The sequence below is a fragment of the Homarus americanus genome, unplaced genomic scaffold (assembly GCF_018991925.1).
Source record: "Homarus americanus isolate GMGI-L3 unplaced genomic scaffold, GMGI_Hamer_2.0 scaffold26351, whole genome shotgun sequence".
Classification (NCBI taxonomy): Eukaryota; Metazoa; Arthropoda; class Malacostraca; order Decapoda; family Nephropidae; genus Homarus; species Homarus americanus.
The window spans coordinates 5,921,248-5,939,506 of NW_024724368.1; the positions used below are offsets into that span (position 1 = coordinate 5,921,248).

The 18,259-nt window shown below is 41.9% G+C and overlaps 1 non-coding gene across 1 annotated transcript; it reads left to right on the top strand.

Annotated features, from left to right (window-relative positions):
- Window positions 1–12,677: 12,677 nt before the first annotated feature.
- Trnap-agg lies at window positions 12,678–12,749 on the top strand. Its single transcript has one exon. It is a non-coding gene; the product is annotated as a tRNA-Pro (tRNA).
- Window positions 12,750–18,259: the final 5,510 nt, after the last annotated feature.

Genomic DNA, 18,259 nt, shown 5'->3' on the forward strand with positions numbered 1-18,259 from the left:
AGGTCAATTTTTATATGATGTCACGCTCTATAAACACAGATATCTCAAATTCGCCGTCATTCAGGAGATATACGGAAATACTTCACAGAGGGTGGTTGACTTGTAGAACAATCTACTAGCACAAACCGTGGAAGAGAGAACAGTTCTAGGTTTCATTATAGCCCTTGGCAAAACAATCAAGAACAAGTGGAGAGGAAGGAGGCGAAGGATCGTATAAATAGGGAAGTTCCGCATTTGCTAGTGACCACCCAGTCAACCTCACCAGTCTGTCTCCTTCCTTGTTCTTGCTGCTGTGCTAGAGTTACTGTCTTTCCTGCTGCTGTACTAGTACTTTTGTGCTTCGGATTCTGTACTTGTGATGCTGTCCTCGTGCTGCTGTACTCAGAGCCGTAGATAGAGTTACGCCAACCAAATGTCATGTTGTTACTGAGCTGATGAAGTTTGCGCTCGTACTGTAAAGGATGACGATGATGATGATAAAGATGGTGTTGTTTAGTCATTAAAATTGCCATACATGTTTACAATTAGATAAGCACGTTTATCAACTATGCGTGAGAGAACACGAGAGGACTTCCCACTCCTGGCCACCCGCTGCAGCTTTCTTCTTGCTGCTGTACTTCTGTTGTTGTGCTCTTTCGGTTGTTAATACTAATGTAATGGTACTGCTGTGTTCGCCCTCTTTACACTCATGTTTATTGGACTTGTTACTTTTTTTTACGGGGAATAGCCCTCCTGGGCATAGGTCATCGACCCACGACGTGGCCTAGGGGGCGAAAAAATAAGAATACAAAGAAATTAAAAATATAAAAGAAATGGGTTATATTAATCTATACCACGAAGATGTCGGAAAACCATTTTTTTTAAGTGAGGCAGTTTGTATGAGTGTGGAAACACAGAAGAAGTCAGAGAATTCCACAGTTTGGCTGTTTGAGGAAAGAAGGATGTACTATAACGGGTTATTCTAGTGTGGCCGAAATCCAGAGAAACGGTGGGCACCGTGGGCACTACGTGTGTTACGAGCCCACGGCCTTGCCGGCGGTACACGGGATGCCAAATCCACCGAACATTGCCCGTTAAAGTAACTGTAAAAGAGAGAGAGTGAAGCAACATTGCGGCAAAGAGAAAGGGAAGAAAGATTATCAAATAAAGGAGGAGAGTTAATAAGACGAAATGCCTTTGATTCCACCCTATCTAACAGTTGGACAGAAGAAGAGCCACCCCATTTATGAGAGCAGTACGAATGAATTCCTTATATACTTGAAGCAACTGCTCAGGAGTGAAGTTGCTACGGCATCTGTACAGCATTCCCAGCTTTCGGGAGGCAGCTTTAGCAATGTTGAGGATGTGTGACTTCCATGACGTATGAGAGGAAATGGTGAGGCCTAGCATATCTATTTTAGAATTGGCAGAATGATAGCGTCCTGAAATGGGATTGGCGGGAGATCATCTAATTTGGAAAGTGTAATTGGTAAATTCTGAGTTTTATTACTAATGAATTTAACCAAGTTTCTACCTCCCCATTCAGAGATGCTGCACAGATCCGTTTTGATAGATGTAACGATATCAGCTCTAGAAACAGATCTAGTTTGAGAGTTAGGGGGAAGGGGAAAATGTGAAGAAGAGTGAAGAGTAGAATCATCAGCGTAAGAATGGATAGAATTAGTCGTAGTGTGAAGAAGTAAATCCTTGATTGGTAGAGAAAGAGCGAGAGACCGACCCCTCGACAACGACTGCATTGGATCGGTTCTCAAGGAAGCTAAAAATTAGAGAACAAAGTGGGGTAGAAAAACCATAAGAGGGAAGTTTGGAAAGCAAACGACGAAAGTTTCCCCATAATTCCTAAGAGAGGATGACCAAAGATGGGTGCAGTAGGAGAACAGACCACCAGCAGATCTCGCCTGGCGAAAGCCACACTGAATGGTGACCCGACAAAAGAGAATGACGTTCAAGGTGACGGAGAAAATGAGAGTTCAAGCTAGTTTCGAAAATCTTAGAGAGGGATGAAGTTAGGGCAATGGGGCTATAGTTAGAGGGTTTGGAATGGTCACCCTTCTTCGGGATAGGCTGAACCAAGGCATGCTTCCAAGAAGAAGGAAAAGTCTGGGTTTTGAGGCAAAGGCGAAAGAGGAGAAAGAACTTCAGCACACTCCCTCAGAACACACCAGCAACCCTACTAGTGGATATTATAGGACAGTGCATAGGTTTAGTAGGAGGAGCTGGAGTAGGAGGGACAGAGTTAGAATCGTCTGATGGAGTTAGAGGAGAATAAGGTGCCAAAAAGATTGGCTTTATCAGGCTGAGAGTTGGCTATAGAGTTATCAGGTTGGAAAAGAGGAGGGAAAGGGAGTGCAGAAGTTATTACAGATGTTTCGTTACCGAGGGAAAATTGGATCTCAGGCCGCGAATGTTGGAAAAATGAAGTGTGAAAAAAGCTAATCCTCCAGGAACTGCGGCGGCGTCAGTTGAGACCCCAGTAGCTTGATGATGATCAGGTCGGCCCTGGGGTCCACAACCTTCCCGACCAGTGGGACCCATCCGAGAAGGTCCCGCTTTAATATTATTGTCAACTGACATCACAGGAGAATAAAATAGAACGAATAGAACAGATCAAGAGTGAGTACGGTTATATATGTGTGTTGTCACTAATAAGAGAGACAATTGAGACCCTGCAGTTGTGTATAAATGAGGCAGGAAGACAAATCAGCAACCTGGGACTCGGTCACAATTTTCGTGATGCCTTATGGCAGCAGGGTCTACCATTAGACAACACATTATGCTTCCAATATCTTTCCAGGCGGTAGTACCTCCCTGTTTGATAGCTGCGTACTACTAATTCCTTAATAACACACATCATCACTTATTCTTAAAGAAGTAACAAGTTAAATGGGATCATCTGAATATCAATCTAAAGCTTATTTCGCTTAGTTAAACACCCTAACGAGTCCTCGGGGTAGATGATGTTTAAGGTTAGGTTAGCTTAGCTTCAAGTGGTTAACATTTACAGTAAGTGAAATAAGCTTTGGGGCTAATCATCATATGATCCCAAAAATGTACATTTAGAGCACTCATTGTCTGTTATGTATAATTATATTCCTGTTAAATTAACAAAAAAGGACGGATTTAATTTTTTTGTATTCTTTTTCAAGTTCGTCTTTTTTATTAACTAACAGTTATTATGTGAGTTGAAGGCCTTTACATTAATTTGCCGGTATTATCGTCACTGTAGTGCTGCTCTTTGTTGGATATTCCAATTAGTTTGAGTTCGTAAACGGTAAGTGTTTAGTTGGATATTTTACCTAATTTACGTAATGACCAACCACGAGAAGCGGCCATGATGAAGCTTCAAAATATTCTTATCTTATCTCTATAAAGTAAAAAATACAGAATTGTAATAGAAAAGCGTGTAACATCTGGAAGAATTATTATAATTTTTTCAATGCGGGAAAAAATGCGTAAAATATATTTCCTGCAAAAAAAAATATATATATGAAAAGCGCAAGGAACAACGCTGACCTGTGTTCGAATGCTTTTACTTGATACATATATTTTAAGAAATATTGCTTAAATCAATTAATTTATTTTAAATTTGTATCAATATGTATGACATAGATAATTTCTTATAAAAATTTCTTAAATCAGTAAATTACATGGCAGAATACCTTAGGATAGTGGGAGTGTAAGCTAAAGACTAAGTCAACGTTACACGTTTGTCAAAGTGACACAGTAGGTCCTGTACGAGACCAACACTGAGCACGGCGGCCAGTGAGGTGTGTTATTGTGTCGTGTGGCGATTAAGTGGTTTGGTGAAAATTAAATAATTTCGTTTAGTGAATTGTCACATCTTCAGATTGAAGAGGTAAGTGCATTGTGTCGGAGCAACGCTAATTCATAGTTGATTAGTAGTGTTATAGTTGGTTTGTTTCTTTTAAGGTCACAGACTCCGTACTCGGAGAGCCCCTTGTGTATAATGAGCATGCGCAAGTCTAGATTATTTTGTCAACACGATTAGTACCAAAAGAAGTAATGGAATTAAACCATAATTTGTGGAGATAATAAAATCATGATCCTGAACACGAAAATGGAAGCGAGAATGCACACGACCTAACAACCTGACCTATAATTTGGTAATTATGGAGGTGATGTCAAACACCAGAAGGCGTTGTTCAATATCGTTAATTTTTTCCACATATCCTTATCATTAGTATTCTAAGAGAGGCGACATTTACTAGAACATAACAAACCGTACCCAATCAATCAATCAAAGAAACCTACCTTCCTAGCCGAGGGGCTCGTTCCCCTGGACGCCCTGCCATATTAAATAGAATGTACGTACTTGTTTTGATATCTGGTACCAATGAAAGGAACTTTGTTGAGGCACCATGGTGTGATTTTACGTTTTTTTGTTTTATTTTCCTTTCGGACAGCGCGCCTCAAAGTTATAAACTACTGAAACTAATTAAATTTTCCTATTCTGAGCATTTTCAACCCCATTTTGACCATTTGGAAGTGTAAAATAGCGACACAATTTAATTTAATTTAATTTAATTAATATTACGTACTTTTCAGTCTTCGTTTGAAGAGATGTTGTCTGCAATGTTGACTCACGTCATCTAGTCGTGATCAGTAATATATCGATCTTATGACGCTTTTCTTTTTCTTTTCGACTAATCACATTTGAATTTTTTCAAAGGGAGCAGCCTGGGTACGGATTTGAATTTAAATCTCCAATCTGACAATGGCCGTGGGTTAGGATAGGTTAGGTTAGGTTAGTTAAAGCTCGGCCTACCGGGGGTCCTGCAGCGGAGCCCCCTGCTAGGGGTTAGATAAGGTTACGTGACGTTAGGTTTCGTTACGCTAAGTGTTAGGTTAGGTTAGATGACTCGTTTTCGTGTTCTCCCTCACCCAAAAACCCCGATTTTCCAGGCATTCCCCCATTATTGTTGGGGGGTCGGGGTGAGGCAAAAACGAGCAATTTCCGAAAAAAAATGAAGGTCACATTCGCTTAAAATACGCCAAAATACACTGGAAAACATATTGGTCAACCCCTAGGGACTAATGTCCGAAAGTAAAAATTTACTTTCGGACTGAGCGAGTCAGTTGTAAACAAAGCGATGACATAAGGTGACTGCAAATTTTACGGAGGATTATTCACCAGTCTGCATGACTTTTGATGTTTTCAAACTTATATATGTTCCCTAACCTGTTGTTAATGTTGATTTCAGATATGACGTTAGTTTCCGTCTATCACGCAAGGTTTATTGACAAATGGAATCCTTGAGGCAAAGGCCATTGTTCAGTGACGCATCAGCAGCTGTAGTGTTAAATCTCCTTGTTTTCTTGTTTTGCTCTACTAAGATACTATTCCTGTTGTAAATATGTCTGCTCGTGGATGTTTGAACAATCCAAACTTATGCTGCTACATATGTGGGTGCATCATGGTGATGACTGTTATTTTTGCTCTGTGAAGATAGAGGGATGTAATGCAAAAAATGAACAAGGAATCATTTATCCCAACATTCCATATCCCATGAGACCAGTGCGACATGGTCCTGAGGTTCCAGTCCCCATTTTGCCAGATACAGTATGTTGCAGTCCGTGTCATCAGAATCTGACCGTGATTCATCGTCAGATAACGAAGTGATATTAGTGATGTACCGGAGGTGTTATCCAGAGTGAACTTAACGATCTCGTTAGGGATTTGAATTTACTAAAGGAGTCTGCAGAACTTTTAGGATCTAGGTTGAAATCAAAGAATTTATTGACCAAAGGGACATATTTTTTATGGTATAGGCAACGTGAACAAGAACTAGTTCAATTTTTTTCAGAGGAAGGCTCCTTGGTTTATTGTAATAATGTGTCTGGTTTAATTAATATCTTGGCATTACCTATACAGCTACTGAATGGAAGTTGTTCATTGATTCCTTTCAAAAACAAGTCTCAAAGGAGTTTTACTTCATAATGGAAATGTATTTTCATCAATTCCTGTGGCTCACTCTGTTCATCGTAAGGAAACTTATGAATTTTGCAGATACTTCTAGAGAAAGTTCATTATAAAGATCATGGTTGGTTGGTTGGTTGGTTTGTTTGTGGAGATTTCAAAGTCATTGCTCTGTTGCTTGGTTAACAGAGTGGATATGTTGGGCTCAGAAAACGAAAAGCGACCACAACGCGTTGTGGTTGTTTGGAAAATAACCAGAAGCGAGATTTTGCTATAGGTTAGATTAGTTTGGATTGGGTTAGGGTAAAATCTAAACGTTATTTTGAAAACCACAACGCTTTGTGGTTGCTTTTCGTTTTCTGAACCTAGCAGATACACGAAAATGCCATGTTTTTTGTGAGTGGGCCAGCAGAGCAAGACGTGAACATTGGGACAAAAAAAAATGTCTGCTTAGACAGGCTCTTGTGCCAGATTCAAAAAATATTATACGTGAACCATTGATTGACCCTAAGGAAATGCTGTTGCCTCCTCTGCATATTAAATTAGGGCTAATGAAACAATTTGTAAAAGCCCTAGATAAGGAAAGTGATTGTTTCCGGTACATGTGCAGGGAATTTCCAGCAGTTGCAAATGAAAAATCAAAGCTGGCATTTTCATGGGCTCTCTGATGCACGCACGGCCTCGTCGTCCTCCCTGTCGAACTCGTCAAGCTCGCCGCGGAGTACAGGGTACCTGGAGAGGGTGTTGGCTGCGTAGTTGGCTTTCCCTTGCAGGTACTTGATGCGAAATGAATACATCAGTGTCTTCTCCTTCAGGTTAAGTATCCGTGGGTTGCCGATGTCCTTGATTTCCTTGTTTTTGAAGATCTTCGTCAGTGGCCAAGGTGAGGTCCTGGCACCCTAGCTGGAACAGGCAGGCCTTCTTCAGGCACCAAGCAATGGCTATTGCCTCGCCTTCCACAGTGGAGTAGTTTTTCCCAGGTGGCCACTGCCGCACAGAGTCGGCTTCCAGCCGCTCTTGCAGCATAGGAGCATCTCCGGCGTCACACACTGGCAGTTCTGTTGCAATATAACGAAGTCTATCCCCTGTTGGCTGTAGTCGGTGAGCGCCATTGTTGGCCGCGAGACGTCGTAGTACCGCAGCCCCTCCGCAGCCAATTTGCTCACCGCCTCCCTCGTCTCTTCGAAAATCGCCTGCAACTGGCTGTCCCAACAGACTGTCTTGCTGGCGGGCTTCTTCATTTAGTCGCTAAAGGGCTCCATCAGGGGCGCAACAACGATGAACCAAGTGGACCCCACTTGGTTCACGAGGCCGAACCAGGATTATATGTCGGTGATTGAGAGCTTGGGTGGCATGCGGAATTCGGTGATGCTGCTGATGAGGTCCTGGCTTGGCTGGTAGTCCTCCCAGTCAAGAAGGTAGCCCGCGAATGTCACGCTCCTCCTGCAGAATCGAAACGTGTCGGGTCTGAGAGTGACCCCGCCCTTCGTACATGTATCGAGGAAATTGTACTGTACATGTGCCAGAATGCGTCGGCGATGCAGCGGTCGTATAACAACGTGTCGTCGACGCACTTCATATTACTTGGTACATCCGCCACCACGTCGTCGAAGGGTCTGGTGAATGCGTCCTGTGCCGCACAGTGGCCCATGGGGGTGCGCTTGTAGCAGAATCGGCCCCAGGGGGTAATGAACGTTGTCAGTCTCTTGCTCTCAGTACCAAGTGGGATCTGGTGGTGCCCCGAGTATGCGTTCGCCACCGTCTTGAATGTGTGCTTCGGGACGCTCGAAATCATGTCGAAGTGGGGGGGTGGGGGGTGGTGGGTTTCCAGCTGGCTTGCCTGGTTGAGCTGAAAGCCTACTGTCCTGTGTGACCGTCCGTCATTTTTGGGCACGACCACCATGCGAGGGCACCATTCTGTCAGCTCTCCAACTGGCACAGGCTCGATGATGCTCCTCATGTCTTTCTCGAGCTGCTGGCGAACCTCGTCGTAGAAATGGTGGGGCATTTCTGCAGGCGTGTGCACCACGTACGGCTTAGTGTCCGGGACCAGGTGAATGTGGTGGGGAGATCCTTACATTAGTTTTAATATTTTCTTTTATTATAAATATTTTTATCAATTTTATTATTATTACAGAATTATTATCATTATTATTATTTTATTATATTTTCGCCCACCAGGCCTTAATGTGGGTCATTAATATTGACCCGTGCACGGGTGGGCTAATGCCCGTAAGAAAAAAAGAGTTCAAAGAAGGGCCATCAGATTGGTGCCTGCACTAACGGTACCTCAGCTACCCAGAGAGATTAGAACGCCTGCAACTGCCTAGCTTATACTTCAGACGAGCAAGGGGTGACCTAATTGAAGTGTATGAACATCGGTCAAGTGTACATGCTTGGAGCTGGCATACGCCCATCCCACATGGGGTTACCGCTCAAGGTTCAAGAAGCCACGAGTCCAGGAAACAGTGAGGGCAAACTTTTTCGGGGTGAGAATTGTGAACTCTTGGAACAATCTACCAGTGTTGCCCTTCAAGACCAGACTTGACCAACACTGGCGCAGGTTCAGATAAATTCAGGGGCTTGTTCATGCCCCATCCTTGCCAGCAGTGTGTAACAGAGACGTGACCGACTTCCGAAGCGGCTAACGAGCCGATCAGTGGCGAAGAGGATAAAAGTAAAAGTTAAGTCGACTCCGAGTCGAGGAACATAATTATTAATTTTTAATAAATTAAAGTGCAGACTGTTTAAAAAGATACTGATGTTCGTATGGGGGCTGTAGAGCTGGAGGTGGAAATTATTATCCGCGAAGATAAAGTAAACCCGGGCATCATGCTAAACAATCTTATTGGTTTACCTGAATGTGTTGACTTTGACTAGTTTACCCTCTAATATAATTATTTTTGGCGTTTTCTGTTATAGAACAATATAGAAAACTGTGAACACTTATGGATAACTTGATATTTTAGTATATCCAGACATTTCTTTAGTAAAACAGCAATACAAGTTCATAGTGGTTCAATATATGAACCCTCAGATACTGCTACATTGTATAATTTATCGTTCACAAAATATATCTAACTTAACCTAACGTAAGGTAAAGTAACCTTACGTTACGGAACCTTACCTTTACATAACTCCCCTTACTTATCTCTCCCGACCTACCTACCCTACCCTACCCTACCCTACCCTACCCTACCCTACCCTACCTTACTCTTACCTTACTCTTACCTTACTTACCTACCCTTACTTACCTACCCTAACCTTACTTAGCATTACATTACTTACTGACCTTACTTACCCTTACTGACCTTACCTCCCCTTACTGACCTTACCTCCCCTTACTGACCTTACCTCCCCTTACCTTACTTGGCATGCCGAGGGAAGGTCACTGGCCTCTGTGGGATCCCTCCATTGTTCTTGATGAGTTTTGTTAAGGGCTATTTTGAAGCCCAGTACAGTAGTGGTCTTGATTCCATAGCTTGGGTTGGTAGGCCGTTCCATAGGTTGATTTTTTTTATTTTGTCGCTTACAGCGGCTACTTAATTGTACACCCCACACTCATCCTGTGAGCGGTAGCGCAAAAGGATTACAGAGTAGAGTTTACAACGGGTCATAATAATTAACCCCCGTTGTCAGGATATTATGGCACTGAAGTTACACAGTATTTCAATTACATTATTTGTTTAGTTCTATACATAAAGGGTAACTTATTCACCTTGAGGGGTACCAAGCTGCATATCTTTAACTTCACTTTTGTAACCCTGAAACAGTGCAGCAGCCCTTCTGTTGGTTAGGTAACCACTTATCCAGTGTAACAGCCTACCTCCTATATCCATTTTGGCTAGTTCGTACAATATCAGTTGTCTATTGGCAATATCAAATGCAGCTTTTAGGTCAAGAAATGTGGTGTATCTGTGCCTTTCATCACCATGCACAGTTAGGAATGTGGCGATGCAATTATGTACACCTTTACCATGGGTGAAGCCATTTATGTTAGGAGACATGTGTTCTATATAAGAGTCTGCCAAGAACCATCCTCTCAAAGGTTTTACACAGGCATCTGGTTAGTGATATGGGACGAAAAGCATCAGGCTGTCGTGGTTTCGGTATTGGTACAACAATACTGCTGGTCCATGATGTGGGTAGTTGGCCCTCGGCATGACTCATATTGTACAATGCTAATAATGGATTGCCCGGCACTCGCCTTAGTAGTCTAACGATGTTGTAGGTGACTCCGTCCTCGCCAGGGGAAGTAGACCTACCCCTGGCGAGGGCGGCGTCAAGCTCCCACTCAGTATATGGAACATCACACTCATCGTGCTGTTTACCCAGCATAAAGTTAGTTAATAAGATTACTTCTCTCTACAGACATCGCATCAAGGAGTCCCCGAGTCCTCGTTGGTAACATGAGCTCATTCGACTTTTGCAGAGGGTTTGGATGGGAGACGTGTCCACTGTTTTTACCTCTGATTGTGTTTGTTTTTCCAGGCTTTGCTGAGGAATGTGTGTTGGTTCAGGCTGTTGACATAGGTCTCCCATGCATTTTGTCTGAGTTCGTTTACACGTTCCCTGGCAGCATTAAGGGAGGCTTGATACAACTGTAACTTTTGAGGTGTTCTAATTTGTTTGTAACCTAACCCTTACCCACCCTCCTGACTCTAGCCCTGAGTTTTTTCAGTTCAGGGTCATCATAGCACTGCTGTTGCCTGTTACCATGATGCTGACCACGATTTCTCCTTTTTTTTGGTGGAGACATTGTTGGTGAAGTATGTACAAGTCCTATCTATCAGATCATCATGGAAACTTTGGTAGTTGTCAGGCTTGTAGTCCTTGTACCAGTCATGGATGAAGTCTATGAACTGGCTTTCATGCTCTTGCTAGACTGTGACTCTACGTCTGTTGAGTTTACCGCCAGTTGGGGTGTCATTGGCTACATGTATACTAGCTTGGATTGGGCTATGGTCAGACATAACGTCAGTGACATCAGAGCTATGAGTTGTGTATGGTAGATTAAAGTCAATACACTTGTCTAGACCCCCGCCATATGTGTGTTGGTTCATTATTACCTATAATTTGATCATCTTCATATGCGCTGAGAAGTGAGATAAGTCTCCTACCATTGGTGTTAGTGGTGGAGTCACCTAATTTCTTGTGTCTAGTATTCAGGTCAACCATCAGGACAGTGGGCTCAGTGTGTAAAAATTCTGGGAGATCTGTGTACTGAAGCTGATCTGAGGGAGCATAGGCGTTTAGCACGTTGAGTGTGGAGTTGCCCAGGTGGATAGTGATCCCATGGTACTGAAGGTTGGTAGTCTTTTTGGATACAAGAGGTACATGTGGGAGTGACTTCTTAACATACATCAAACATGTGTGAGTAGAACTAGGATCATAATACACATAATTGGGCAGACTGGGTGGGGGCTTACCATTAGGTGTGAGACACTCCTGCAGACACACAATATCGATGTCCTCAGTCACAACTTTGTGGTGTAGGTCAGGGTATCGTTTTCTAAGGGATGAGATGTTCCAACTCATCACCTTCACCGCTCTGTATCTTTGCCTGGTATTAACACTGGCCATTATGAAATGTATTTGGAAAGAAGTAAAAGGCACTGTATGCTACTGTTTTTTTCCAGTAGGCTATTTAATCGTTTCGAAGCATTTCTGGAGCATGTACGGCTCAACAGTTGTTGTATTTCAGTGGCAGACAACAAAACACTTAGGTTTACACTCGACATCATCACCATTTTCTGTTTGTGCTTGTTCATCTTCACTGACCATGTCCACAGATGCATCAGTAGAACTGCTACCAGTATCACTATTTTCCTTTGCGTGGACACTAGTTACCTGGTGGATCTTGGGTTTCCACATCTGTTATTGTACTGACATCTGAATGCTTTCGGTTTGACTGTAATCTTTCCGTAGCTGCTGCACTGGGCTGGTGGTGTTCTTTTTCCGTAGTGCATCACAGAGGCTCTTTAACAAATCAGTTTGAGCTGCAAATTGAGCTTTGAGTTCTTTAATTTCATTTTTCATATCGTTGATCTCTTCACGTTGTGCGTGTTCATGGGGTGTGTTGGCAGCTACCTGTTGTGTCGGTACGTCTGTGTTGCCCCATGTTGATCTTTCGATGACTGTTGGTGATGATCCTGGAGCTTTGGTGGGGAGGACGGGCCAGGGTTTGGCCGTAGAGAGTACCCTAGCAGCAGTAGTGTTTCTTGAGACCTGCCTGGGTGGCGGGTCTGGGCGCTGAAGAGGTACAGAGTGATATGGGTTGGGTGTAAACGCGGCTGCCTAATGTGGACCAATAGGCCCACTGCAGTTTCCTCCATTCTAATATTATGTTCTTGCAGTGTGGGGGTACATGTCTGTTACAGTGTGGGGGTACATGTCTGTTACAGTGTGGGGGTACATGTCTTACAGTGTGGGGGTACATGTCTGGTACAGTGTGGGGGTACATGTCTGTTACAGTGTGGGGAGTACATGTTTGTTACAGTGTGGGGAGTACATGTTTGTTACAGTGTGGGGGTACATGTCTGTTACAGTGTGGGGAGTACATGTCTGTTACAGTGTGGGGGTACATGTCTGGTACAGTGTGGGGGTACACATCTGTTACAGTGTGGGGAGTACATGTCTGTTACAGTGTGGGGAGTACATGTCTGTTACAGTGTGAGGATTACATGTCTGTTACAGCGTGTGGAGTACATATGTTACAGCAAGGGGTATATGATACAGTGGCCTGATGGTCTAGTGGTATGATTCTCGCTTAGGGTGCGAGAGGTCCCGGGTTCAACTCCCGGTCAGGCCCAACTAGTGTTTTAAATTAGACAAATTTAGATTTAGACGTGAGATAGATAAACACTGGTTTGTAAATATAGTAGTGGATGAGTGGAACAAGTTACCGAACATCATCATCAACTCTGGGAGGCTTCTAATATACAGCAGGTTGGATGTATGTAAGAGCGGTATGGGATGGGTGTAAACGAGGCTGCCTAGTGTGCTCCTGTTTGAAATAATGAATGTATGTATCGTTATATAATTTAGCTAAATATCTTTCTCGTCAGAAACGGTCATCCCAATGATTATGAACAAACTCATTTAGAAATACATCATTACTTCAGGACGAAATCGAACAGATTTGCAACAGCCATCTCTTCTCAGCTGACAAAAAACGCACTTTATAGTCATCTTGTTATTTTTTGCTGTGTGTGCAGTTAATCTAATAACACAACAGTACTGATTTATTTTTACAACTATTACGCCTTTTCCCGTATGAGTTAGGTGGGAAAAGGTTCGACGATGATAATTTGTGATAAAGGCATTCCGGTTGCCTCGGAGGATTCGAACCTATGAGAGATGTCTGTTTCAGTTTACTGTAATGTTGAATTCTGTTCATTAAAACTAATGTTTTTACAGGCTTGTGGTGAATGCTGTTCCATGTTTATGGTGTTAAAACAAGTGATAATGTTATTGAATTTTTGTTGCCTCGGAAAATATTTCCAAATCATAAAGCACAACAATGTAATTTTACATGATAAAAAAACTGACTCATCGGCTCATACAAGATGTTTATTATCTTTCAAAATAAATATGATTAATAATACTGGTTACCTGTGTTCTGAATCCAACTGTTAACGAATCTATGCTTATATGTAGGGAACTGTATTTAATAATAATCGCTATTAAAAATGGTTGTCACAGCACTCCTAGGACAGATCTATAGCCTAAAATGTTTACCATGCCCTCCCCTAAACATGTGCCAAATTTCATGCGTCTATCATTAAACCCACAATTCCTTGACATATTTCCTCAATCTGTTTGACTATTAGAAAGTTATTACCGTTTGAATTTTTTTCACTTTCTAAAAATCATTATTACGAGTGACAGGGAAAATACATCTGTGAAAATTTTTGCAACTGATTTTGAATAGAATTCAATTGGTTTGAAAGCTTAAGACCATTTCGTTAAAAAGATGCTTTACTTTATACGTATCTGAAGATCACGTGAATATCGAACGCCAAGCTAACTTAACTACGGTCTCTTGTTGCTAGTACAGTATTTGTACCATCAGTGTGAATTACTCCTGTCAGTCCGCATCACTCTTAACTATCACATGATGTAACTGTGATAACCAGAAGTAGAGGAGGTAGACATGACACAGGTAGAGTGATATGCAATAGCTAATGAACTTTTCCTTAACATTTCAGGTAAGTGCAAAACACAGCTCATCGAGGGACAGTCCCGCCTCACCACAAGGTACTGTGCATCTTGTTTTACACCAACGGCTATGTTTCCGGGAGATGGTTAAGATCATCTGAAAATTAACTCACTGCTTATTTCACCATAATATTGACCACCCCAACGCTAATCTAATCCCCCCCCCCCTCAGATAGCAATAGGGTGTTTAACGATCAAGTGAAATAAGCTGGAGAGCCAATCTTCAGGTGACAGATCGTTCTCCGTTTCGTCCTTCTGTCATATGGTGACTGACGAACGATTAGCCTCAGTGGTGTTTTTTTTTCTATTATGTTGTGTGTTCAGTCGTTTGTTATTCATGTGATCACCGCATGGTCAGTGGCGGGAGAGGCGTGGGCCGCCCTGTAGCTTCGTGTAGCAGTGGTAGAGGGTGGGTGCGCCTCGCTGCTCGCAGATTTTTTGTTTATAGTGCATTTTGGGTGATTTTCACCCGAGGTTTGTGATACAATACACAAATATTATGTTTGTTATTTACGTTTTCTTATCTTTGCATGCAGTGAAATAAAAAAATTTCAGGGTAATTTAGTGACTTTAGTGAACAATGGCAAAAAGGTCTAAAGATATTCTCTCCCAGGATGATCTGGACCACATTCTGAACACTACTGGTGAATTACCTGAGAACTTAAGTGATCTTGATAGTGAGGATGAAGGACAAGTTGATAATTTAGAATTTGAGGAACTATATGAGTGATATACACCAAGATTACAACCCTGAACCTAGTGATGTGGAGAGTGATGAGTCTAGTGATAGTGACGTGCTCCTTCTGCCACCCTCAAGAAATAAAGCAAGGCGTACGTCAACCCCCGCAAAACGTCGTGGTGCCTATAGGTCTCTTGCCCCTGCCCCTGCTCCTAGCGGTTGATCTCCTAGCGGCATGACCTTTGTGGGGACCATCAAGGCGAACAAGAAGGAAGTTCCCAAGGAGATGACGGATAGGGACAACCGCAGGCTAGGGTCAACTGCGTTCCTGTTCACAAAGGAGCTGACTCTGGTGTCCTACGTCCCAACGACGGCCAAGACGAAGAAGAAACTGGTGCTACTGTTGTCTTCCATGCACACACAGCCATCCATCGGAAACACCGGCAAACCAGAGGTGATCGAATTCTATAATGCCACCAAAGGTGGCGTAGACACATTCGACCACTTCTACCCTGTCTGTGCTAACTGCGTGCCAAAGAAGGTTGAGTTCTTGGTAGTTGTCAGCAATACTTATTTATTTTATACTGGCCATCAATAAATATCAAGTTTCAAACCACAGGAGAAAGATTTTCTGAAATTTTTGTCACTTCAAAAAATAAAAAAGTTTCGCCTAAAAAATCCATTGAATATGCCTTCAATCACTGGGTAATTTATTAGTGATCCAAAAGTATCATTTAAAAGGGTAAATAATAGTTAAAATTATTTATAATAAATACATATTGCAGAAAGGGTATTTTTGCCTATCAAAAAATACCCAAATTTTAGGCTCTCTACAGCTCGTAGTGATGCTGGGAGGTTGCGGCTGCCACAGCTGAGGCTCACCTGACCTGGCAGTACCCACACCAACGCTAAAGCCTTCAGCTGCAGTATTATAGTTCCTAAGCTTATTTATGTTCACTCGTATAGTAATTTTCAGTATTTTTAGTAATTTTTTCTAAGTCACCCCCCAAAGTATAAGATTAAGTTATGTAATGGTTCCTAGGGGGAAACTAAAGCAGAAAAGTTATATTTCCCATGTATTTTTGTAATTTTAATATATCTTAATTACAAGTACGTTTTTTATTGAACCGAAAATTGGGTATTTTTCTCCCGGGGTTTGCGATGTATGACGTCGAACAGATCGTTTGTGTTCTAGGGTTAAGTAAAATCTGTCTATTTTCGTGAAGAATATTAATTTTTTGCCATCTTCGTACTTTTTGACATCGTACTTTTTTTACATCGTACTTTTTTTTACATCGTACCTATTGCCGTCTAAGTACTTTTTTGACATCTTCGTACTTTTTGACATCTTCGTACTTTTTTTACATCGTACTTTTTTTACATCGTACCTATTGCCGTCTAAGTACTTTTTTGACATCGTACTTTTTTGACATCGTTCTTTTTTGACATCGTACTTTTTTGACATCGTACCTATTGCCGTCTAAGTACTTTGACATTGTACTTTTTGTCGTCTAAGTACTTTTTTGACATCGTACTTGGTATTATTTTTAGACCATCTTGGTATTTTTTGACATGTTGGTACTCTTGGTGTTGAAAAAAATACATAAAAATTTACGTTATTCGTTTTTTGTTTCTCTCGCATGAAGTGTCCGTATACAGCGTGATTGTATATCGACTCCCTGTACGTAAAGTTTTTTTTTTTTTTTGTTGCCCTGTTTTTCAAATTTTAATGTTTTTTTTTTTCATGTGTGTTAATTTTACTATATTCCATTGATAAAGTCATAATTGCTGATGATATGCGATACGTTCTGATAATTTGTCACCCAAGAAAGTATAGGTAATTATATTATTTACTCATGGTTGTGGTATTCGGTCGTATTAGTCCAAACAAACGAATAGAAATGAATGTACAGTATAACGTCACTGGAAAAAAGAAAGAAAATGAAGGTGGTGTGTCCTGTGTACTCGTATTTCTGATGACTCCGAGCATGATCAATTGTTAGTCAGTTATAATGAAAGTTTGTTTGATGTGTTCAGGTGTGTAAGGTTTCTCATGAGTGCATTTGCTCTCCAGTCTCCTCCTGGCAAGAGTTCACCAATTATTTCTTACCCGAAAAAAAAAATCTTCTAAAAAATGGATGGTAAAGGGAGAGTCTAGCACTAAATACTCACGGTCACATAGTTATGTCCTTGTGAAAATGTTTATAAAGTTATTACATAAATGTGAATTCACGATTTACAATTGTTTTTTGTTTAGTTTTTGTTGAAATACATCAGTCGGTGCTAGATCGGTATGAGGGTGGGGTCTCCGTGGACCATCCATTTTTTAAAACTCGTTTATGAAATATTTATGTTTAATTTGCATATCGAGAGTCATGTTGGCTTTTGTGACGGGCATGTTGAAGGTCACTATTATAGGCACCAATAAAATTATCTTGAAAATTATATATTATTTCACGTCACTCACAGGGTTTCTGGACAGCTGTTGCTGGTCTGGGGGGATGTTCTCATGGGGACATACATCTGACTGTACCTGAAGGCAATGTGTTCTATAATTGTTGTGGACTAGAAAGACTTTCACTTGAGACTAAAACCAAAATTTAACGTTAATAAATTGCCGCGCTGTGTCTCAGGCTTGCCACCCGCATGCCCCCCCTTCAAGGGAAGTGGAGAAGCAGTGCAGGGGCATGAGAATTGGCATACTTAATAAATATGTTCCTCAGACCCCAAACTAGTAGAAAATGGCCAAATATTGATTTTTACAGTGTGTGTGTGGGTCAGACACACTGTTTTTTTACCCCAGTAGTGGCTCCGCTAGCCCCCAACCAATCTAGTCACCGTTCATCACCTGACATAATAGGCGACTCTGACCTGAGTGTTGGAGAGACGAAGGAAAAAATTAGGTCAATGTTGTGGTATACAATACTGTGATTATTATTATTATTTTTGAACCACCTCACTAGTGGGAAAGGGGCAGGAGTTTTCCTTCATCTTACTGTACAGTACGCTACCTTACCCATGTTTACTCTCTCTCTCTCTCTCTCTCTCTATATATATATATATATATATATACACACACACACTTTATTTTATGTTGATTCCCCGAGTAAAGATATACGGCTGATTATGTTTGAGTTGTAACGCTGTACAGTACAGTATGTAGTGCTGAGATATGTCTTACCTTACTGTCGCATGATTCAACAGTTGTTGGGCGCTGTATAAGATGGAAGGTTTGCTGTGATATCTCTCCCTTGATGTGAATTATACGCTCGCCTCGCTGACCAGAAGGCAGGAGCACACTGACCTTCCCCACCATTATCCCTTCCCACCACACTACCTCTCCTGCCCCACCACACTACCTCTCCTGCCCCACCACACTACACACTGCCCCCACCACACTACCTCTCCTGCCCCACCACACC